At 48.2% G+C, this 24777-nt stretch overlaps 2 long non-coding RNA genes across 2 annotated transcripts; one reads left to right on the top strand and one right to left on the bottom strand.

Moving 5' to 3' along the window:
- The first annotated feature begins 6095 nt into the window (after nucleotides 1–6095).
- On the top strand, nucleotides 6096–18021 carry LOC143437619 (uncharacterized). The gene is made up of 2 exons (XR_013106988.1): nucleotides 6096–7180; nucleotides 17224–18021. It is a non-coding gene; the product is annotated as an uncharacterized LOC143437619 (long non-coding RNA).
- Nucleotides 14279–24712, bottom strand: LOC143437618 (uncharacterized). The gene is made up of 2 exons (XR_013106987.1): nucleotides 24182–24712; nucleotides 14279–14626 (listed from the first exon to the last, which is right to left on the bottom strand). It is a non-coding gene; the product is annotated as an uncharacterized LOC143437618 (long non-coding RNA).
- Between the last annotated feature and the right edge of the window lie 65 nt (nucleotides 24713–24777).

Genomic DNA, 24777 nt, shown 5'->3' with positions numbered 1-24777 from the left:
CCCTGTCTCAGGTTCGCTCAGCATCTGTGACAAACACTGTGCCAGCCTGAATAATATTTATTACCTTGCATTGTCACTATTTCCATGTCTGTCTGTCTGTCTATCTATCTATCTATCCATTCATTTATCTGTCATCTATTCATCCACCCATCCATCCTGCTCTCTATCTACCTTTTATTTACTGGTTTGTTTTTGGTGTCTTTTGTTTCTTTGTTTTGTTTTGGTTTTTCGAGACAGGGTTTCTTCCTGTAGCCTCCTCTGTAGACCAGGCTGTCCTTTTTTTTTTTTTTTTTTTTTTTTTTTTTTTTTTTTTTTTTTTTTTTGTTGTTGTTGTTGTTGTTGTTGTTGTCCTGGAACTCACTCTGTAGACCAGGCTGGTCTTGAACTCAGAAATCTGCCTGCCTCTGCCTCTGCCTCCCAAGTACTGGGATTAAAGGTGTGCGCCACCAACACTTTACTTGGTTTCTAGGAGTCAGGAGTGTGGAGGCTGGATGTCGTTCGTGTGGTTATGAGTGGTCACAAGCCAGCTTCTGTTTTAAAGGGTTGGCTGAGTGACATTGGCTCTCCTGGAGGCTAGTAGCTTTTCCTGAGGCTGTGTATGTGCCCTCAGGACCTGATGTTGGTGTCTAAGGAAAGATCTATCCAAGAGCAAGAACATGGTGTGTCTGGTGGGCTTATCTCAAAACCTGCCTAAAACCTGCTTTGAAAAACTGAAGACCCACTGGGCAGTGGTGGTGCATGCCTTTAGTCCCAGCACTTGGGAGGCAGAGGCAGGCGGATTTCTGAGTTCGAGGCCAGCCTGGTCTACAGAGTGAGTTCCAGGACAGCCAGGGCTACACAAAGAAACCCATCTCGAAAAACCAAAAAAAAAAAAAAAGAAAGAAAGAAAGAAAGAAAGAAAGAAAAACTGAGGACCTGTATGCAATGGGTATGTGGGTATGTACTGTAGTTCTGCCTAGGCAGGAGGCTGACACGGAAGATTGCTTGAGCCTTAGAGCTTAGATCAAGCTGAACAATATCCCATCTCAAAAGCAAGGCCTGGGTGGGCATGGTGGTGCACATTTTTTAAAAATTTATTTATTATATGTATGAGTACACCATTGTTGTCTTCAGACACACCAGAAGAGGGCATCAGATCCCATTACAGATGGTTGTGAGCCACCATGTGGTTGCTGGGAATTGAACTGAGGACCTTGGGAAGAGTAACCAGTGCTCTTAACCGCTGAGCCATCTTTCCAGCCTGGTGGTGCACGTTTTTAATCTCAGTGCTTGGGAGGCAGAGGCAGGTGAATCTCTGTGAGTCTGAGGCCAGCCTGGGCTACAGAGTAAGTTCCAGGACAGTCAGGGTTACACAGAGAAACCCTGTCTCCATAAACAAACAATCAAACAAACAAACAAACAAAACCAGTTTTTACAGTTATGGCCACTGGGCTGACCAGAGTGGCTGGAGAGGCGGCTCGGGGGTTAGAGCACATGTTCGTGTTGCAGAGGACCCAGGTTCAATTCCCAACATCTACATGTGGCTCAGAACCAACTGTACCTCCGGTGTCAAGGGATCAGATGCCTTCTTCTGGCCTCTCTGGGCTCCTGCACATATACACACAGGCAGGCACAGGCACACACACAAAATTAAGTTTTGTTTTTAAGAATTAAGCTATAAGGGCTGGAGAGATGGCTCAGTGGTTAAGAGCACTGACTGCTCTTCCAGAGGTCATGAGTTCAAATCCCAGCAACCACATGGTGGCTCACAACCATCCATAATGAGATCTGATGCCCACATATGGGTGTCTGAAGACAGCTACAGTGTACTTACACAAAATAAATAAATAAATTCTTTAAAAAAAAAAAAAGAATTAAGCTATAAAGTTCATGTATAAGCTTTTTGCATAAATACACATTTCCGTTCTCTCGGGGAAACGGCAAGGAAGAGAACTATGTGCAGAAATAGGTATGTGTTCGGCTTTATAAGGAGCTGTCACTCTTCCCGACAGAACTGCTGATTTACACTCCATGTCCTCCCCGATGCTGTATGTTTAGGTTTGCTCATCTGAGAAGTCCATCCTAACACGTATGCAAGGGTGTCTTAAGTTTTTATTTTAATTTGTATTTCCCCGCCAGCTAACGATACTGCAATCTTTTATGGTTATTGACCATTTTCATGGTGTCTTTTCCGAATGCATTTGTTCAGTCATTTTGCCTACTTAAAAAAAAAAAAAAAATGATTGGTGGAGCTGGACAGGTGGCTCAGTGGTTAGAGCGCTGGCTGCTCCTCCAGAGGACCTGGGTTCAATTCCCGGCACCCACATGATAGCTCACAACTATCTGTAACTCCAGTTCCAGGTGATGTGACACCCTCTTCTGGTGTCTTAAAATACCAGGTATGTGTGTGGTGCACATATGTGCAGGCAAACACTCATATATATATATATAATACATAAAACAATAAATAAAAAATGTGTTATTGTTTGTGTGTGCACACCCCAGCACCCCAGAGAGCAGGGAGATTGGGAGGGGCAGGGAACATTTTTGTGGAGTGAGTTTTTTTCTTTCAGTTTTTACACGGACAGGTTCTAGAAGTTGAACTTAGGGTGTCTAGCTCTTGTGGCAAGCACCTTTATCCTCTGAGCCATTTTTCAGACACTGCCTGACGTGATGGGTTTTGGATTCCTTGTCTCAGTAATAAGGGTTCTCATGTGTGTCTGTCTGTCTGTCTGTCTGTGTTTTCGAGGCAGGGTTTCTCTGTCCTGGAACTCACTCTGTAGACCAGGCTGGCCTTCAACTCAGTGATCCCCCTGCCTCTGCCTCCCAATTGTTGGGATTAAAGGTATGCTGTACCTCCACTCCCACCACCACCTGCCATAACAAGAGTTCTTAATTCTAAGTATATGCTGTCATGCGTGTGCATTCATACGTATCTATGCATATAATGAATACTTTCTATTAATCTGTATTTTCTTTTTTAAAAGACTGACTTTTAGTTTTAAATTTATGTGTGTGTACCCGTGTGTGTGTGCGTGCGTGCGTGTGTGCTCACACACACATGAGTGCAGATGCCTGTGGACCCCAGAGATGTTGGCTTCCCCAGGGCTGGAGTTATATGTAGTACTGAGCTACCTGGGGTCGGTGCTGGGAACTGAACTCAGGTCTTCTGCGAGAGCAGCAGGTGCTATTAAGTGCTGAACTGTCTCTCCAGCCCTAATCTTCACCCCTCCTCCCCTTGAGACAGAGTCTCACTGTATAGTGAGGCGGGCTTTGAACTCCTGATCCTTCTGCCTTAGTCTCCCAAGTGCTGGGATTACAGGTGTGTGCCAGGGCACCTGGTAAAAGCTGCATTTTGCCGTGTACAGGCATTCATTCCTTTTCACAGCTGAATACTACTTAATCACCGTACGGCTATGCCTTAAGATATTTACCCATCTGTTTGGCTGTTCTAAGTTGTTTGTGGGATCTGGTGATTTCAATTTGTGCTTCGTCATCGAGACACTTCAGCATCTTTGCATTTTATTGTTGGCTACTTGCGTAGTTTCTTTGGTGAAGATTACTTTGAAATGAATAATAATAATTTAAAAATAATTTTTTTATTAAAATTCTTAATTGTTTTCTTTTTGACAGCTTTATAACACATATCTAATGTGTCTTGATTATAGCTACCCGCTACTGCCCCCTCCCACCCACTCCCTCAGAATCCCCAACACAGCCCAGCCCCGTCCCAACTTTATGTCTGGATCTAGCCTGCCTTCCTCTTTTTTTTGGTCCTTTCCTTCTTTTTTTTTTTTTTTTTTTTTTTTTTTTTTTTTTTTTTTTTTTTTTTTTTTCCACCAAGTCCAGTTAATTTGCCCCCGCCCCATTTTGTACTGGTGGTGAACCAGGGCCTTGCAAAACAAACTTGTAAGCATGTGCCCCGATCTGTCCTCTGACCCCCAGATACAGCCAAATGCATCTTTGGCTCTAATGGAAGGGCAGGCCTTGTGTGTTCTTGAAAACAATTGCAGCTTTGTCCATTTCTGGATTTCGGCTCAAGTCGCAGTCCTCTGAGGACCTGGCTTATTAACTTAAGTGCGAGTTGGTGGGTGCTGTGAGCTCAGTAGATGGGGCTTAACCCGGGAAGGGTTCCTGGAAGAAGCGGCTTCTGTGTGGAGTGACTCCTTGTGCTCCCTTCTATCCTGCAGGATAGTTCTGGTTTGCCATCTCAAGTGTCACAAGCACCTTGACACCCTCTGCCTCTCCTCAGCTGCTGAATAGGTGGAGGTGACTGGGACAAGGTGTGAGAAGGAGTTTGAACTTGAACCCAGACCCCCACACAAATACTCACCTTCTGCGCCTCAGAGCCTGGCTATGGATTGGGGCTCGGCCTTTCTACTCCCACTGCCCTCTGCCCGGCCTCTCTCTTCCTTGAGGACATCTGTGTAGGATAGCGGTGTGATGTTGATTGGCCCAGCCTGCACTTGGGATCTCTAGATAGCATGAAAAAGATGCTCTCATCTCGCGGGGAGCAACCCTGCAAACCCCCGGCGCCCCCATCCCCCCACCCCCTGCGCCCCTGTAGTTGGGGCTCAGCCGGAATCTGTGGTGAAGGGAGCGGGATTTCGGCTAAATATAAACCAGGCTGTTCCAGAATCCAAATAGAACAAAGAAGCAGGGTGTTAAGTTGATTTTTATAAATAAAGAGAGAGGGAGTGAGAGAATATTTTTTCGAGATGTTTAATAAAATCGCCTTGTGAAGAGGCAGGAAAATCACTGGGCTGCGGTGGGAGGGTTCGGAGGAAGCCGGGAGGGAGGAGAGAGTGGGGGATGCGGCTTCCTGGCTGCTGGTATCCATCCCCTTCCTGCCATCCGGGAGGGGTGACGGTGAAGACGGGCTGAGAGGTAAGGGGAGCACCAGGAGGGTCCCCGAAGGAGGAGAGCAGCCAGGATGCCAGTCCTGACGGTTACTGAATCCCGAGCGTCCGCCGGATGCTCCCTGCCTGGTCCCCGGCTGCATCCGGAGCTGTGTGCGTACATGCTCTGACTTTCCCTCTTCGCTCTCTGCTCTCCATGCACCAAACTCACTCAGCCACGACTCAGAATAAATGGCCCTTTCTCTTTTGTTGTCTGTTTCGTTTTTTGAGAAAAGGTCTGTCTGTGTAGCCCTGGCTGTCCTAGAACTCACCATGTAGACCAGGCTGGCCTCAAATTCACAGAGATCCAGCCACGTCTGCCCCCGTAGCCCTGGATTGAAGGTGTAACCACTATACCCTGGCTCAAATGTCACTTTCTTCCTGATCACCCTATTAAAAAAGAAGCCCCGATCGCCTCCGCAGTGTGGATCACGTTTCCTTGTTCCGTGATCATCTTTAACATAGCCCTTCTGAAATTATTTGCTTGCTGCTTATGTCTCTATGCACCCCCTCACCAAAATAAAAGTTCCCCAAAGACAGGCTGTGGTCACTAACTGCATAGTGCTGGGTCCTGTGGCACATAATAGAGATTGCTTAGTATTTACTTGCTCAAAGCCCAGAGGGATGAAGGGACTTCCCCCGAGGTCACACAGCTAGGAAATGACAGAGACAGGCAAGAGCCCAAGTCTGTCTGGCAGCCTGAATACATGGCCTGTGACACCATGGGAGGAATTTAAGGGGCTCCATGAGCGACCCTGGAACAGCAAGGGGTGTAGAGATCAGTGAGGCCAAAATCTTACCAAAACACCAATATGCACGAGCCAGGCTTGGTGGCATATGACCTCAATCCCAGCACTCAGAAATCTGAAGCAGGCAGGTCTCTGTGAGTTGGAGGCTAGCCTGGTCTACAAAGAGAGGACAGCCAGTGCTACATAGAGGAAGCCATGTCAGAAAGAAAAGAAAAGAACAAAAGAAAGAAAGAGGAAGGAAAGAGAACAAACACACATGATCAAGAGAGAGGGCTCAGGCAGTAAAGCCACCTGCTACCACATCTAACGACCTGAGGTAGATCCCTGGGACACACTTGGAGAGAGCAAACTCCTGCAAGCTGTCCTCTGACCTCCACGTGCGCCCCGGGGGGGGGGGGGGGCACACACACCCAACTCTCATGAATAGCTAATGAACGCAATTTAATAAGAGAAAGACAGCAGTGCACAGATATAGAGAGATGGGGGCTGGAGGGATGACGGGTGACTCAGCAGCCAGAGCTTCGCCGAAGGCTCGGGTTCGATTCCCAGCACCCACGTCAGGCACCTCACGACCCCGGTTCCGGGGGATGACTGTGTCACCTCTGGCCTCCGAGGGCACCCGTGTTCATCTAGACATGCAGAGACACACTCGTAGACATACTGAGCACAAAATCTAAAAATATAAAGAAACGATAAGCTTTTTTTTTTTTTTTTTTCTGATTTGAGACAAGTGTCACCATGTGTCTTAAACTCCAGCTTCTGCCTTTTAAGCGCTGGGATTATAGGCGTGAGGCGGAGTGCCTGAATCAGTCATCTTTAGGAGCAGGCTGGAGGTGTAGCTCAGTTGGGAAAGTGCTTTTCTACTGTGCTTCTGTCCCCATCACCACACAAGCCAGGCAAGGTTGCACACACCCATCATCCCAATGCCCTGGAGGTGGAGGCAGGAGGGTCAGAGGTTCTAAGTCATCTTCATCTTCATAGTGAGTTCAAGGATAGCCTGGGCTACACGAGAGATCCTGTCTAAAAATAAAACAAGAAGACCCGATCTTGGGGGCAGGAGGCTGCAAGGCATAGGAGGTTAGCAGGGAGCATCTCACCTCAGCAGCTAGATGCACTAATCAGACAAGCAGAAGACAGCGGCTCCGTGTCTGCTCAATCCTTTCGCTTCCACACACAGCATCTGCCTGTGTCCTTGGGCCTCTGGCAAAATGACAGAGTCTTTCTGCCGACTAGAGATTCTGCCATATGGGGTACAGTGTGGCCTTGGACAAGCCACATGGTTCTCTCCCAGACTGGGTTTCCAGCTTCCTGTTTCTGACGGGCGCTGAGACTCATTTTCGAAGGCTGGAGATATTAGGGGTCAGGATTTCGAGCTTCAAGGTCACGGCAGGTGTGAGTGGATCAACGGAAGCCGTCTTCTTGTCATTTGTTCTGGATTATAGGACAGTGGCCTGTTGAGCACAGGGGCTGTAGCTCCATTGGCTGAGTGGCCACTGCCTGCCTCAGTCAGAGCTGCGCACTGGATTCTGAGTCTCCATACATTCCTCAGCACAGGTAAGGTCGCCGTCGTCACCACCATCACCATCTCCACCTCCACCACCACCATCATCTCCATTTTATGTACGAGGTTCTCACGGATGAAGTGAAGGTGGAAGGGTCACAGGAATTGGCAGAGCTGGGCTTCTGGAATGACTCAGTCACCAAAGGTGCTTACTGCCAAGCCTGAGGATCTGAAGTTGGTCCATGAACGTATTCGGTGGAAGGAAAGAACTGACTCCTGAAAACTATCCTCTGACCTCTACATGTGCGTGCACACGCACACACACGCACACACGGATTAGATACACAGACATACACACAGATTAGATACACAGACAAACACATAGATTAGATACACACACATACAGACACACACATACAGACACACACAGAAACAGACATACAAACATACAGATAGACACACAGACACACACAGACTCAGACACACAGACACATACACAGGCACAGACACAGAAACAGACAAACATACAGATAGACACACAGACACACAGGCTCAGACACACAGACACATACACAGGCACAGACACAGAAACAGACACAAAACATACAGATAGACACACACACAGACTCAGACACACAGACCCATACACAAGCACACACACATGACAGACACACACAGAAACAGACACACAAACATACATATATACATACAGGCATACACATAGATTAGATACACAGACACACACACAGACACATGCAGACACATACACAGACTCAGACACACAGATACACAGACACACATATATAGACACACAGAGACTCAGACACACAGACACACATACATACACACAGGCACACACATAGATTAGATACACACACACACAGACTCAGAAACACAGACACATGCACATACACACACAGGGACACACATAGATACACACACAGACACACAGGCACATACATATAGGCACACGCAGATACACAGACACAGGCACAGAGACACACACATAAATACACACAGACATAAACACAGATACACACATAGACACATACACAGACTTAGACATACAGATACACGCACAGGCACACAGACACACACATAGGCGCACACAGATTAGATATGCACGCACGCACAGACAGACAGACACACAGTCCCTTCAAAGAGTTGGACCTGAAATCCAGGTAGGGCCAACTTTGGAATGTGGGCTGAAACACTATATAAGCCGGCCTCAGGTCTAGGGAGGGTGGGCTTCCTGGCTCTCCAGAAGGTGGGACCTGGAGGAGGAAGTGCAGGAGGGGAAAAGAGTCACAGAAGCAGAGTCTCTGGCTTGGTTAAGTGATAAGAAGGGGGTGTCTCAGATGGGGTATCTGAGAAGACAGTATTGCAGCCAGAGGTGGGTGAGAGAGGGCTGTGTGTGTGGGGGTGGGGGTGAGTGGTGGGTGGTGGGTGGTATGTGTGGTGTGTGTGTATGTGTGGTGTGGAGTGTGTATATATGGTGTGGTGTGTGTGTATGTGTGTATATGTGTGTGGTGTGTGTGTGTGTGTATGTGTGTGTGTATGTGTGTGTATATGTGTGTGTGTGGTATGTATGTGTGTATATGTGTGTGTGGTGTGTGTGGTGTGTATGTCTGGTGTGTATGTGTGTATATGTGTGTGTGTAGTGTGTGTGGTGTGTGTGTCTGGTGTGTATGTGTGTATATGTGTGTGTGTGTAGTGTGTGTGTGTGGTTCTGAGGTACTGACTCACAGATCCTCTCAATTCCCTTCTGCTTGAGGGGATGCTATTTATAACCGTCAGGTATCCAAAGCCTCAGAGTGCAGAGCCTGCGGCTGCCTGGGGCCATTCTCCCAGGCTTCAGGGAAGTGTCAGCACAAACACACACACACTCAACTGCCCAGGGTCACTCTGGGGTGTCCGGTGCACCAGGGCAGTTGGCTTCTAAGTGGCATGATGGATGGATGGATGGATGGATGGATGGACGGACGGACGGACGGATGGATGGAAGGAATAACATCTGCCCGTTTTACTTGGCGAGATTATGTCTGTTCTCTATCCAAGCCTTCCCAGACGTTCTTCTATCTTATTTGAAGCCAAAGACTGTTTTCTGTTTTAGAAAAGGCCTCACGGTGTAGCCCAGGCCTCACTGTATAGCCCAGGCTGGCCTTGAACTCACAGAGATCCTCTCTGCCTCCCCAGTCCCCAGTGCTGGGATTAAAGGCGTGCTCCACCATGTTCAGGTATGGAACCAAAGTCTTTATGGTGTCTGTGCCTACTTGGCCTCCCTCTGTCCTGGGACCCTCTGCTCTCCTCCTCACCCTCTGCTTTAACCGCTTCTGTAGTTCTCCTAGGAACACTTCACTGCCTCCAGAGGCAGAGGTTTTCACTCAGTCAGCAGCGCCTCCATGAGGCCCTCATATCCCACCATGCACTGGACCCCTCAGTCTCCACTTCTGCCTACGGTTTCCACCTGCATGCAGTTCCCCCAATGGCCAGAAGAGGGCACCAGGGGTGGGGGAAAGGAGTAAGGGGTCCTCTGAAAGAGCAGCCAGCGCTCGGAACGACCGAGCAATCACTTCAAACCCTGATTTATCTTCTTTTAAAAATTTTTTATGTGGGGCTGGAGAGATGGTTCAGTGGTTAAGAGCACCGACTGCTCTTCCAGAGGTCCTGAGTTCAATTCCCAGCAACCACATGGTGGCTCACAACCATCTGTAATGGGATCCGGTGCCCTCTTCTGGTGTGTCTGAAGACAGCGACAGTGCACTCATACACATAAAATAAATAAAAAATTCTTTTAAAAATATGTGAATGTATGTATATGAAGTGTATGTACATGTTTATGCATGCACCTGTGCTTGTGTGTGTGTGTGCACAATGTATCTGTTTATGGAGGTCAACACCTGATGTCTTCCTTGATATTATTACTATTATTATGATACTTATTTTTTGAGTCAGGGTCTCTCTGTGTGCTCTGGCTATCCTAGAACCCATTCTGTAGACCAGGCTGGCCTTGAACTCACAGAGATCCTCCTGCCTCTGCCTCATGAGTGCTGGGATTTAAAGGCGTGTACCACCACTGCCTGGTAAAATAAAAATAATTTTGAAAAGTTAATGTTTGTAAGTAACTGGAGGCAGTCGGTGTTGTTGTCTTTCTTTCTTTGTTTTTAAAGACAGGTATGCACGTGTTTATATATGTACAGGTATTTGTGTTTGTGTGTGCACAGGTGTGCACACAAGTGTGTATAGGTATGCGTGTGGAAGAGAGAGGTCCTATCCCTTGGGCGTTAGTTACTCCTTAGGTGCTCTCTTCCTGGTTTTCTGAGGCAGGGTCTCAGTGACCTGGAACACACTGGTTTGCTTAGCCTGACCGGCCTGTGTGCCTCAGGGATCTACCTGACTCTGCCTCCCAGTACAAGGATTACAAGGTGCTTGATGTCCAATTTTGTGGTGTTTTTTCTTTTTTTTTTTTTTTTTTTTTTTTTTTCATTTTATGTGAATTCTTGGGGATCAACTCAGGTCCTTGTGCTTTTATGGCAAACACTTTTACCAACTGAGCCATTGCCCCAGGCTAGAACACTACTTCTGAAGTAAAAAGATGGGGACGGGCCTCAGAGTGCACAAACATTTGAGAAGCTGAGAAATCCGAGTTGTTATCTCAACACTATGACTCCAACCTTTGGATAAATCCAAACAAACAAACATAAAGCTGTCATTCCTGATCATCATAGTCATGTGACCAGGCGCTTGGCTTTGCAGGTGAGAGGCCTGAGGGACCTCCCGTTGTCCTTGGGACCTCACTGGGAACTTGCCATCCTGGAGCCACCAGCTAGCACATGTGTGAGGGGGAGGCAGAGTGCGGAGCTTCCAGAGGCTCCAGGAACGCTTGGTTGACTTCCCCATGGTTTATTTTTACTTTATTTAAAACAATTTTTTTTTTGAGACAGGCTCTTAAGTAGCCCAGGTTGGCCTTAAATTCACTCTTGTAGCCAAGGGTGACCTTGACCTTCATTCTGACCTCCTTGCCTTCTCCCGAATGCTGGGATTATATAAGTGTACCACCCTACCTGGTTTAGACTGCCCCTGTATTTACAAGAGGCAGTACAGGGTACCCTCCTGGGGCCAGAAGAAACTGGACCAAGGATGGATATGGTGGCAAATGGCCAGCATCAGGCAGCGCAGCAGGCCCTCCCTTTTCTGGTGTTTGGCATTAAGGAGACGGTGCTATGGGCCCAGCTGGGGAGACAGACATTCCCTGGGAAGTGTAAACTTCCTGGAGGTGGCAGGGATGGGTTTTAGAGCTTGCAGCAGGACCAGGGACCGCTAAGGCCTTCCAGGCAGCGGCAGCAAAGAGGGTTGAAGGTAGGAATGGTCAGAGCAGCCTGGCAGCCTGGAGAAATCTGGACTCGATCCCAAGAGCGGTAGGAAGCCACCAGGGCTGTGGATGCCGGCGTTATAATCCTACACTGAATAACGTTTTCACTTCGCTTTCTGGTTTGAAAAGAGCGGATTGCATGTTTTTTTTTCTATGTAGGGTTGGTTTTTTGGTTTTTGTTTTGTTTTGTTTTGTTTTCAGATGTAGAAAATAAGAAAGCAATGGAATACGTGTTTATTTTCAGGGTTAAATGTGCCTAACAGATGCAAATTGCCTCCAGTTTTCTGTGTGGTCTATGAATGGCAGTTTCCCTTATCTTTCCTCTAAATTCCATTTCATAATTTCTGCTATTTCAGGAGCACGGAAGGCGAGCGATCTTCCCTGCAGACTGAGGATAAATTTCACTAGAAGGACAATGAGTCAATGTACCTCGTGATTTGATTGGCTCAGGACCTCAAAAGGTGCTTCTTTGGGGCTGGAGAGCTAGCTCAGTGGTTAAGAGCCCTGTCTGCTCTTCCAGAGGTCCTGAGTTCAATTCCTAGCAACCACATGGTGGCTCACAACCATCTGTAGTTGGTTGAGGACATCAAAAGGTGGTTTATTTTACTAACTTATACAAAGAGCAAGCATCTCCTGATCAGAAAACATACTGTTCGGTTTATACAAAGGAAATTTGCATCCAACTTTTCAAAATATTGTTTCTAAATCCCGTGTGTTGGTGACGAGTGTGCATGTGCGTACAGGTGCCAGAGGAAGCCAGAGGTGTCGGCACCTCTGGAGCTGGAGTTATAGGGCATTGTGAGCCATCTAACACAGGTGCTGGGGCCTGAACTCGAATCTTCTGCAGGGGTCCTCACTGTGTGCCACCTTTTCCAGCCCCAACTTTTTTGGTTCTAAAATTTTAAACACAGGGTCTCACTAGGTTGCCCACCCAGGTCTCGAACCTGCACTCTGTGATTCAGGTGTCCTAGGTATGGGAGAACCTGTTATACAACCTACTACAGTGGGCCCCATTTTTTTAAACATTTATTTATCTGTGGGGGCAGGTTTTGGGGTGTGTGTGCCATGGAACATCTGTGAAGGTCAAAGAACAAGTTAAGGCGGTCAGTTCTTGCCTTCCATCTTGTATACACCTCAGGTAGTCAGGTTTGGTGGCGAATACCCTTACCCACAGAACCACCCCACCAGCCCAAATTCACCCTTTTGGAAGTCTGTCTATTTCATAAAAATAAAACCCAATCCCGCCCAGCTCATGTCTGTGATAACTCCCAAAACTCGCCGGCCACTCGGACTCGAGATTGTTTTTGATGGATGGATTTAAATACTGGAATATTTTCTGTTAAATCTTGACTTGGGGGCATCAGTTCTGGAGTTTTCTCTTTATAGTTGTGTTAACATGAATTCTGACAGCACGGAAAAGCTTGTTCTCAGAATTATATTTAGCTCACACAAACTCCACTGCACAATTATGTTGTAAAAGAGGATTTAGACATTCTCGTTACGTTGTTGTCATTGCTTTGGGGAAAGGTAAATGCATAGACTGGCGATGGATCCGAAGCCCATAGCCTCTGCTGTATTATTGGCTTTGTTTCTGAGTTTAACGCGGTGCAGGGTCTAGCACAGACTGATGTGACCTGGTGGGTGTGTCACACAGGGTCTATAGAAAAAAAACAGATGGCATGCTCAAATTAGACGATCAGAGGAGGATTTAATAAAGGGACGATTTACAAGGTTTGGGGAAGGTGCAAAGAAACTGTAAGATCGGTAGGATGTCCAAGAAGGTAGAACAAGCCCACCCTGAGGTGTGACATCTGAGGAGGAAATTACAGAACCCAGAAAGGGAGGAGGGAGGATTCTGGGAGCTAGGCTCCTTTGAGGAGGGACAGCTTTCTATCCAGAGAGACCACCGACCTGAGGCTCGGAGGCGGGAGGGGGAGGAGGGAGCTGGGGGGGGGAGAAGCTGGGGGCAGGGAGGGAGCTGGGGGCGCTGAACCTTTACTCTCTGCTCTTTCTGTTCTGTCTTCTGCTGCTCCCAAGAGCTGGAGAGTGAAGAAGCAAACCCCAGGACAGAGAATAGTGTGAAGAAGAGGGGGAAGGTGGACCCAGGCTGGAGGGGTGCAGGACAAAGATCCAGTGCTACAGGTTTAGTTTCCGTGTTGAATAAAGATGCCTGGGGAGGGCACCAAGATGCCTGGCTCCATGGGGGACAGTGGTTGCTGCCAAGCCTGATGACCAGAGTTTGGTGCCCTGGTACATGGTAGAAGGAAAGGACCAACTACCCCACCTACACACACACACACACACACACACACACACACACAGTTTCCCTAGCCTCTAAAGCACTTTCTAGAAGACCCCATTGGTTCCAAGATTAGATATTGCTTCCCTGAAAGCTAGCAAGAAGAGGTCAGACAAAGCTGGCAGGTTCTGAAGCTGGGGGTGGGGTGCCAATTCCGTTCCTTGCTATGGCTGTGCCCTTTAGGTACCGGCAGAATAGTCATTTCTCAAGCAGAGAAGCCAGAAAAGGGTTTGTCAGCACAACTTTGGAAATGGACTTGTTTTTATGAATGGACTGGACTATGGTCTTGCATGTATTTATTTTTATTTCTCGGCGGGTGGGGGTGTGCACTTGTGGAGGTCAGAGGACTGTTCGCTGAAGTTGGTTCTTTCCTTCGACCACGTGCATCATCTGGCTCCGGCCCAAGCACTGAGTCCTGGACTCCTATTTCCTCAGGGTGTGAAATCACTCCCCTCCTTAATGAGATAGATCCTCCAGGAAGAGGAGGGGACTGGTCTCCTTTAATGACATGACTTTGACAAACAAATCAATTCGTTCCATTTGTCTCCCTTTGGAAAACAAGCAATCCTCCAGCGTTACATAATCGAATCTTCATGGCTCGCTGGTCTGTTCTGTCCTCCTGAGGAATCGGCAGATGGTGCCAAGGCAGAGACCCGCGCGCACGCCTGCCTCGCCAGCCTCCCAAGAGCCGAGCCGCTCACAGTGTCTGCCTCAGCTGTGGGGTCCCTCGCTGTCGTTTGTTTCCCGTGGATCAGTTTGCTCTTTCACATTCCTTAGGCGCCTCTGGCTTCTTGCCTTCAGCGACCATTCTGAGATTAATTGAAAATGCTGAAAGCCGATAAAAAGAGAGCAGAAAGTGAAGTCAGAAGGGCTCCCCTTCCCCCAAAGCCCTCCTCCGTTTTAGCTAGAGGCTTCTGCGTCCAGCCTGGACCCTGTGTAGTCTGGATTGTTAAATTTTAGGAGGGTAGAAACGGGGCTGCCTGAACTCAGAGGGTAGGGAGATCTGCCCAGTGACGTGGCGTCTCAAAAGTGTATCCCAGAGCAAGTCACATCCTCGTGGAAATGGGTGTTTCCTAGATAGGGCGGTTGCCTTAGACCAGTGCTGTCACCTTTGCTTAGGAAAGATGATGTCATGACTCTGAAAGGTGAAGAGCCTCCCAGATAGGCCCTCAGACCGAAGCACAGTATTTAGACGGTCTCGCAGAGGCCCTGCGGTGTATGCCAGCTCTCTGAAGCAAAGGCGCCCAGCCTTGCCCGCGGCGTTTGAATACAAAATAGTCCTTGCCCAGAGGTAAACACGCCTTGGAGAACTGCGGGTGCCTCATCGGATAGATACTGTTGAGAGGCTCCGGTTCTAGGAAATTCAAAGCCTGTCTGCTTTTCCGTGTGGTGCCGTGGGCTTCTTTGTTATCAAACCCACTCTGTTTGCAAGCCATGCAGAACCACTAAGTAGGACTTCTTGATGTGGGGCCAGGCACAGCTCCAAGCGCCACAGATGTAACCACCCTGCTCCCAAACCTCACTGTTGGCTGATTCTGATCATGGGTGGAACCTTCCGGCGATTAAAACATAGAACTCTCCTGACCGTGGCAAAAACATAGCTGGTCCTTGAAGGTCATCTGTACATAGACAGTTATAGGCCACTCAGGATCCTGGCTGTGTATACAAGGGAAATGACCTGTCTGAGAGAGAAAAAGAACTGTGTAGGCTGGTCTTTGCATTCTCATCCTCTACTGAATCTAGGCATAGGAGATTCATTCTTTCTCATTCAAGGATAATCTTGAACTCCTGATCCCGATGCCTCTTCTTAATGGATGTTGAGGTTGCATGCATGCAGGCCGAATCACACTCAGATTTATACAGGCTGGTGCTGAACCCAGGGCTTTGTGCTAGGCAGTCACTCTACCTACCGAACTCCATTCAACCCCTAAGACCAATTAGAATTTTCTATAACATCATTTTTTTAAACACACACACACCACATATACACACGCACACATACATACACACACAATACACACACATACACATGCCACATATACACACATACACACATGTACACACACCACATACACACATACACACATGTACACACACCACATACACACATACACACACATACACACACACCACATACACACATACACACACACACACACACACACACACACACACACGGTCGCTCATGTAGCTCAGGCTGGCTTTGAACTTGTTATATAGCCAATGATGACCTTGGACTGTGGATCTACCCACGTTCATCCCCCAAATGCTGGCCTTACAGGTGTTCTACTACCCCCACATTCATTTTAATTCTTTTTATTTGGTACTCTCTCACTAAGTGAGAGTCACAAGACAGCCCAGAGAGTAGACATACCCCCAGAGACGCTGAACAACCTGCTTGATTCCTAAGACTCACACAGTGGAGAGAACCGACCCTCGAAAGTTGACCTCTGACCTCTGTATGCCATGGCATGTGCTCATGTGTACACGTACACACTGAATAAATAAACCCAGTAGATTTAAAAATAAGTATTAGGAATGGAGAATGGCCGGGCAGTTGAGAGCACTGGCTGATCTTCCAGAGGACCCAGGTTCAATTCCCAACATCCACATGGATGAGCGAGAGTCCATGATGTCATTAGGGTCTTTGTGCTAGGAGTTGGGTTTAGGAGGCCAACGGTGATTGGAGTAGGTCACCTGAACTTGGGCTGCATTTTGTCTAATGGAGACTGGATGGATGTGATGGTGACCTGCGTGTTGTGTGTGTCCTGTATGCTTGGTGGATAGAGCACTGGAGTGTATGATATGGTTAGCATCCAAGAATCGCTGAAGAACGCTACCCCAGACTCAAATAGTATGCAAAAGCAAAGAGTGTTTCTTCAGCTGATTTTCCAGCATGCTGGGGTCTGTCTCCCCATTTGGGAATGGAGAGCTCTGGAGAATCGCAGACTCAGCTTTTATTGTCTGTTAGGGGAATTTCAGGATGGGGGTCTGACTGATTGTACAATTGATTGGGCTCTGGAGACTTCCCAGGGGGTAGCTCACTCATTCTAGCTACCTGTTCTTACTTCAGGTCAGGTGACAAGTTGTCCTCAGATCGGCTGCCTGAGGTGGTGGTTGGCTGACCACAGGTTCCTGGATCTGGGTTCTCACTTCTGGGAAACGGGAATTTAGGCCTAGTCTCCTAAATGGCCAGTTTGCAGCCTGTCATGGAGTCAGCCTGGCTCTGGCTAACTCAGTTCTCTCAACATCAGGCTTGAAGAATTAAGGAGCAGGGCATGGTGGCACAATCTGTAATTCCTGCCCTTGGGAGGCTAAGACCTAAGGGTTGTGAGTTCGAGCCCAGCCTGGGTAGTAATATGTCCCAAAAGGGCTGGGGGAGGGGAAGAACTGTCATTTCCTGAACCAGGCAAATTTCTCCTTAGGGAAAGAGGCATTTGCAGAATGGGACAAGAAGAAGCTGGTGGTGTTTCCTGGCAGCTGGAGATCAATCGAGTGGGCAATGCTGGGAACGGGACCGGGACCGGGACCCCTTGAGTGCCAGACAGACTTTCTACCCTCGAGCCACACCCACATCTTAGATGCCTCATTTTTATGAACAGAGCAGCCAATGCCAGCAAAATGGCCCATTGCTGGATCGATGCCGAGCCCAATGTGCTGAGTTCAGTCCCCGGAGCCTATGTGGTTCAAAGACAGAATCGACTCCAGCAAACTGACGTCTGACCTCTACGCGCATGTGTAGTGTGTTGTAGCCGGTGTTGACCCGGAGTTGTTTATTTTAGGTATATTCAAGCACAGGGCAGTCGGATGGAAACCATTTTGGGGGGGATTTGTTGCGCGCTCAATCTGGAGTGCACAACAGAGCGTGCCTAAATCTCTCTAAGAAGCAAAGCAAGCCCAATGCGGATTAGACCCAGAGACATCAAAACTCCTAGTAAAGTCCATGGGATGCCCTCCATAAAGACGGACTCTATAGATTGAGGAAGACAAGCTTATGGGCTGGATGGAACGTCCTGGGTCACACAGATTGCACAAAAGTCACCAGGGGGCTGGAGAGATGGCTCAGCGGTTAAGAGCACTGACTGCTCTTCCAGAGGTCCTGAGTTCAATTCCCGGCAACCACATGGTGGCTCGCAACCATCTGTAATGGAATCCAATGTCCTCAGAGAAACAGTGTACTTCTATACAGAACATACATAAATAAATCTTAAAAAAAAAAAAAAGTCACCAGGTTAGAAAACACATCTACTCCAGCCATCTGGGCAGAAAATGGGTTTTTCATTCCTTCCCTTAAAGGAACAACTGAAGGAACCACCCTGTGTGCATGACATCCTGAGTTCCCAGTACTGCGTGATCTATAAGCACAAAGGCCCCTGTGCTCCCTACAATAAATAAATAAACACGTAAACAAATACATAAATATAATGAAAGAAAAGAAATCAATAATCAGTATGGGGCGGGATTTCTCTCTCTTAGGTAAGCATGGAGACAAACACCAGGCTTCTCTTTCCTTCATCCTCCTAACAAATGAGTTCTGATGCCGCCATTTTGAAAACCATAGTTTATACCCTAAGGCTGTTCCAGTCGTCTGTTCTTGTCACTATTGATTATTTTTGCTCAATCTCTCCTGTTTGTTTCCTGGTTTCTATTGAATTATTTACAAATGGTGATGTGCTTGGCCTTAAAACACCCCATTTGGGTTTGACCCAAATATGCATTCTTATAGCCTCACACTGTTTTTCATTTTACTTGGAAAATCTTGAAATCCTCTTAAGCCACAAACACTGATGGCCAAAGGCAAATTTTTGGAAGGAATCTTCTGTTTAGTACGCCAACTGTCTCCTCCGCCTCCCAGGAGAAGATTCTCCTGCATTCACCAATGAATGACCTCAGAGGACTAAGAGTCCCGAGAACAGTTTGTAATCCCAGATTTCTGAAACCTAACAGAGAGATTTGTGTGATCTGAAAACAAGGGGAGATTAAGAGCAGAATTTGATTCTGACAACAGAGAGAAGCAGAGATGAGGTGTCCCAGAGACTTAATCCAGGCACCACTGTGTATAAGGCAGGGACAGACTGGAAAGACTGCAGCAACCACCAGCTGAGCTGGCTAGCTGCACGTCATCAAACAGCAGTGTTCCAAGAGAGATGGGCACACGAACACGTCGGGAATGTGGCCTTCTCCCTGCCAAACTCCTTTGCGAGTTTTCTTGAGTCTTAAGATAGCCATATGCAATTTCTCTGGATGGATGTCATGGTCCAGCCCCTCTCTCCTGTCTCAGTGCCCTTTTGTGGTGAGGAGGTTTCTTTCCAGAATGCTAAAAGCAGTTTTCCTTTTGCATGCCTCCCACCTGGTGGGTCTCACGGTCAAATGGCAGAGCAACATGTAATCACTTAACAATTACAATATGGGTAATGCCTAAGGATGTATGCAAGGCCTCATGGGAAAGTACTTTGAAAGCTAGAGAGGTATGTGTAATCTGAAGGGTTACTTGAAAACAACTTCTACATGGCAGGGTATGTCATAGTAACTACATTTACTCTCCCCACCGGTGAGGAAAGCTGTCTTCTCTTTCCACACCTACGCTTTTCTATACCTTAATGACATGTCTGCAATTTCCCTAAATCAGAACTCGATTCTTCGTTAAATCGACATTACTTGCCTGTCAGACTTTTAAAAATCCATGAAGAAACTAATTGGGATGTGGTTCGTGATTGTCGTCCCAGCTCTCAGGAGGCTGAGGCAGGGGGATTGCTACAAGTTAGAGACCAGGCTGGGCTATAATTCAGAGAATAACAGGCCAACTTGCCTATGGCTGAGATGCCGTATCGAAACAAAGGAAGCCATGGGTGAGATGGCTAGGCAGGTAAAGGCACTCTCTGAGCCTGACAGCCTGAGTTCAACGGTCAGGAAAAGGGTGGGCACCTTCAGCTTGACCTTTGACCTCCATTCGTGCATCTTGGCTTGTGTTCTCTCCCCTCACATAGATAAGTGAAGCGTGGGGCTGGAGAGATGACTTAGCAGTCATCTCTTGGCAGTGAAGAACACTTGTTCTTGCAAAGGGACCCAGATTTGATTCCCAGCACCCACACAGTGGCTCACAACCGCCTAAAACTCCAGTTCAAGGGGACCTGATGCCACTTCTGATCCCCCACCCCCCAGACTCCTGCATGTATGTGGTGCACTCACATACATTAAGGTACACACATGGAATAAACATGTTTTTATTTTATCTTGTTTTGTTTTGTTTTTCGAGACAGGGTTTCTCTGTGTAGCCCTGGCTGTCCTGGAACTCACTCTGTAGACCAGGCTGGCCTCGAACTCAGAAATCCACCTGCCTCTGCCTCCCAAGTGCTGGGATTAAAGGCGCGCGCCACCACTGCCCAGCTAACATGTTTTTAAATGTAAGAATCAAATAATACACTATCTATGAGGAAATGCATATTTATTCCCAGTGCTTGACGGCCCGCTGGGCGTACATGAACACTTAGTTGTGGCTGGGTTTTGGGCATCGTAGTGAAAATGTTTATTTTTCTCTTTGGGAACCGAACACTCCAGCCCTTTATCGGCCTTTTGGAATATAGTTGGTTTTTTTTTTTTTTTTTTTTCCCCTCTCGGGAAGAGTGATCCCTATCGTGCTGGAGCCAGCGTGTTGCTGACTCTGCTGATTCTGTTTGTCCTCAGCGCAGCTTATCCTGTGCTGCTTCTGTGTGGTGATGAACCTGGTCTCCTGAGTTCCATGCTGAAGTCAGGGCCATAGACACCGATGCTTGGGTCATACTTGAGGCTCAGGTGAGTCTCTTCCTGGGTCCCCAGATCAAGGCTTCCTGTGTCTTTTTCTTTCCTAGCTCATACTCCGAAACTTTGGACCCTCCCCTAGGATCTCTTCCTCCTCCACCTCACCCCTGTGAGATGTAAGCACCCATCATCTTCTCTCTCCTGACACCAGTTAACCTAGCTTTGGAGAACATGGTGGGTGGGTGGGGTGTCTGGCCCATGAGCTGCCAGGGTCTGTCTGTCTCCACTATCCCCCACATAGACATTAAGGCAGAGCTGCCGATTCAGCATTCCAGCAAGGTTCTCCCTCTCACCCCAATGAGTCCTGATGAAGTGCAGGAAGCCCCCACTCATTAACGTCTGTTAGTCCCATGAACCTAGTTGATCTAACTGATCTGGTCTTCCTGTCTTTCTAGTCAACTCCCCCAAAAGGGTTGCTTAAAACAAACAAACAGAAAAACAAAAACAAACCAAAACAAAATAACAACAAAAAATGTAGTTCTGTCACCATTGTCTCCTCCCCCTTCCCCAGCTCCCTACACAATCAGCCTCTTCAGGGATTCGCCATCCTTTGTGGGATAAAGGACAGACAGTCTCTCCAATGTCACTTCCCAAGCACCTTCCCTAGCCTGTGTCACAACCTTCACTGTGGCCTCCTCTTCAGTGGCCGGGCACTTTCCCAAGTACACTCAGCCATCCATGTAGGCGACATCCTGACCTTCCCTGTGTGGAACCACCTTCCCCTGACCCTCTTCAGTCAGTTGATAGAATTCACTTGCCCTTCAAAGAGGCAACTCAAATGTCACTTCTCTCTGCAGCCTTCTCTGGCTCCCTGAAGGTTCTCTGTTTTAGGGCTTCTACAGAACCCAGCCTGTAACTTCCCTAATTGCTTGGTCCCCTTATATTACAGTTGTCTTTCTCCTCGATTTGCTTTGTGTGTGATATATGATATGTATATGTTTCCTGGAGGACAATGATTGGATTTTACATTTTGTTTTGTTTGTCTTGCTTTGAGTCAGGGTTTCTTGTAACTCGGGCTGGTCTTGAATTCTATGTGGCCAAGGATGATCTCGAACCCCAGGCCCTCCAGTGTCAGCCTCCAGAGTGCTGGGATTTTGGAGACTGAGATTTCGGGCACCTGCCACCCTGTCTGGACCTTATCATTCTTTAAATTTTTCTTGAATCTCACCCGTTCCTGACACCTCCACCAACTGTCACCCCAGTCCTGGCCTCATCACATCTCACCTATACTTTGGGGCAACACCTGCCTGCTGCTGTTTTTCCACACTCACACCCACAGTGACCTGACTGTATTGTTATGAATATCCTATGACCCAAGGTCGTTAAGTATCTGGTTCCTGCTTTCCCTTACCTCCTTGTCTGGTGGCTTCTATTTTTTTTAAATATTATTTATTTACTATTAAATATACCAGCACACCGTAGCTGTCTTCAGAACACCTGAAGAGTTCATTGGATCTCATTACACTGTGGTTGCTGGGAACTGAACTCAGGACCTCTGGAAGAGCAGTCAGTGCTCTTAACCACTGAGCCATCCCCCCAGCCCAGTCTGGGGGACTCTTGAACACAGCTAGCTCTCCTCTCCTCCAGATATTTGAATCTCTCTGCTCTGTCAGATCCATCTTTTCCCAGATGGATACATAACTCTTTTCCTTTGCATGCAGAGACGCCTCCTCTAATGTCCGATGACACTGTCTGGTCTGGGGCATAGTGCACTGGCAGAGCGGTCGCCCTGCATATGCTAGGCCCGAGGTCCAACCCTTGCACCGCTTGACACCGGCACGAACAAGTATGCATTGAGTAAATGGGCACGCCTTTGTACAGCAGCTGTGAGGCACAACACCTGGTCGCATACGCATGCGTCAGATACTGAGCAAACTTCACAAATGTTACAAATTCCAGCCCACGTGCAGGATTATCTGGGATGTGAACACAGATGTCTCGTCCATTTAGCCGATGAGCACAATTCAGATTTATTTCGTTTGTGTTAATAACGGTGCGGGAGATAACCGGCCTCTTTGGGTTTCCAATGTGAGCGGCCGACAGAGATTTGTCTCCGGGGTGTGCAGGCTTCAGGAGGGTTAGTGAGTGGCAGGCACAGCAGGGATTTACACTCTGCCCCTGCTGCTTATCGGCTCCTGAGGGATTCTGCTCAGTTCTTCATCTCCTGAGGTTTATGTGGCTTGTACATTGTCTTTAATCCTCCAAATGCTAGTTCATTCCCTTGTTCATTTTCCTTCTGTGCAATTGCTTTCCCTGGCCATCCCGGGTTTGTTTGTTTGTTTGTTTGTTTGTTTGTATTTGTTTATGTGCTTGCGCCTGCTTGCTTCACGATGTGTCTCACTATGTGGCCCTGACTGGCCTGTAACTCTGGAGATTGTGATGGCCTTATAGAGATGTGTCTGCCTCTGTCTTCTGAGTGCTGGGATTGGAGCTGTGTGTCACCTCTATGGTTCCATTTATTTATGTATTTATGTATTTATTTATTTCTGTGACAGGGTCTCATGTAGCCCAGCCTGGCCTGAAACTCTTTATTAACCCTCCTGATTGCAACTCTCAAGGGATTACAGACATGTGCCACCGCACCTAGATATCCCCCCACCCCAGGGGTTAGAACAGTTAAACAGGGTCTTAATCTGAAAGCCCAAGCTGGCCTCAAGTTTACAGTGATCCTGGTTCCTCTACCTACCAAGCTCGGGGATTGCAGGTGCATGCCACCACATCCAGATCCATCTTTTTTTTTCTTTCTTTCTTTCTTTTTTTTTTTTTTTTTTTTTTTTGGCTTTTTGAGACAGGGTTTCTCTGTGTAGCCCTGGCTGTCCTGGAAAGACCAGGCTGGCCTAGAACTCAGAAATCCGCCTGCCTCTGCCTCCCAAGTGCTGGGATCAAAGGCGTGCGCCACCACCGCCCGGCTTCTATCTTTCTTTCTTGCACATGTGTAAATAAAAGTCTACCGGGCAGAAAAGAGGGCCCTCCTCGAAGCCCCCGTAATACTGGGAGTCTGCCCGTCTATTTTAATGAGGCTGAGTAGTGAGCAGGTTGTAGGGACGGAACATGGGCAGAGTCCAGAACAGGGAGGTCCTCACCTCCGAATCTTTTTTTGTTTTGTTTTGTTTTTCGAGACAGGGTTTCTCTGTGTAGTCCTGGCTGTCCTGGAACTCACTCTGTAGACCAGGCTGGCCTCAAACTCAGAAATCCGCCTGCCTCTCCTCCGAATCTTAACCCCCCTACTACTAAGCACCTTGGTACAAGGGCCTCAGGAGGTGCAGACCCGAGAGAAGCTGCTAACCGCTTGTGTGCCCTGTCCCAGCTCCTGCTCAGGTCTTTCGTGTGTGCACCGTGTCTTCTGATGTCGCCATGAGAAATTAGTTTGGAAGAATCATTTGCATTTCACAGAGGAGGGGAAACAGGCTCCGGGAGGCTGGTGACACTTGCCCAAGCTTCCCAGATGGCAAGCTACAGAGCTGGGATTTGAGATTGAAACCAGCCCAGTGTGACTTCCTGGCTGCCTACCAAGGGCAGGAGTCTCTCTACAGCTAGGACTGGAGGTGGATGGATGGAGAAACCAGCATAGCAAATGGGCCCTACCTGGAACTTGAGCACCACCAGACACTTCCGGGACAAGTAGCTGCAGCCAGATGCCACCTGGCTCCTCTTCTGTTGTGTCAACTGTAAATTCCGCGGCTGACTTGCCGAGGCAATCCTAGTCCCAGTACACTCTGTGGAAGGTGGATGAACGATGCAGAGATACGCTCCTAGCTTTATCCTTCCAGGTCATCTGGCTCCTGCGTTTGTCTGGGTGGTGTCACAGAGTGCCTGCATCCTGGCTGAGTCTCTAGCATCCTGCACCCCACTGGTCCTATTGCCAAAGTTGTTCTCTCTGGAAAGTGTACCCTTGCTTGACTTTGGGGGCGACCGGCCGATCCCGGGCACCGAGGGAATCCTCCGGGCGTGATGATAAGGGGCTCCGCCAGTCTCCTTGGGGGAGGTTAGCCAGCCCCTTCCCTAGTGCTCATGTTCAGTGCCGCAGCGCCCCCTTGGCCACCAGAGGCGCCCGGAAGCGGGACTCCCTGAGCGCGGGGCGGGGCAAGGGGCGGGGCGCGGCGGCACCTGGGCCGCGGGAGAGCCGGGGGTGGGCTCTCGGGGGACAGCAGGCTACCCCCCCAGATCTGCAGCGCCGGCCG

This window comes from Arvicanthis niloticus, chromosome 24 (genome assembly GCF_011762505.2).
Source record: "Arvicanthis niloticus isolate mArvNil1 chromosome 24, mArvNil1.pat.X, whole genome shotgun sequence".
Classification (NCBI taxonomy): Eukaryota; Metazoa; Chordata; class Mammalia; order Rodentia; family Muridae; genus Arvicanthis; species Arvicanthis niloticus.
This window is presented reverse-complemented; position numbering and strand designations above follow the sequence as displayed.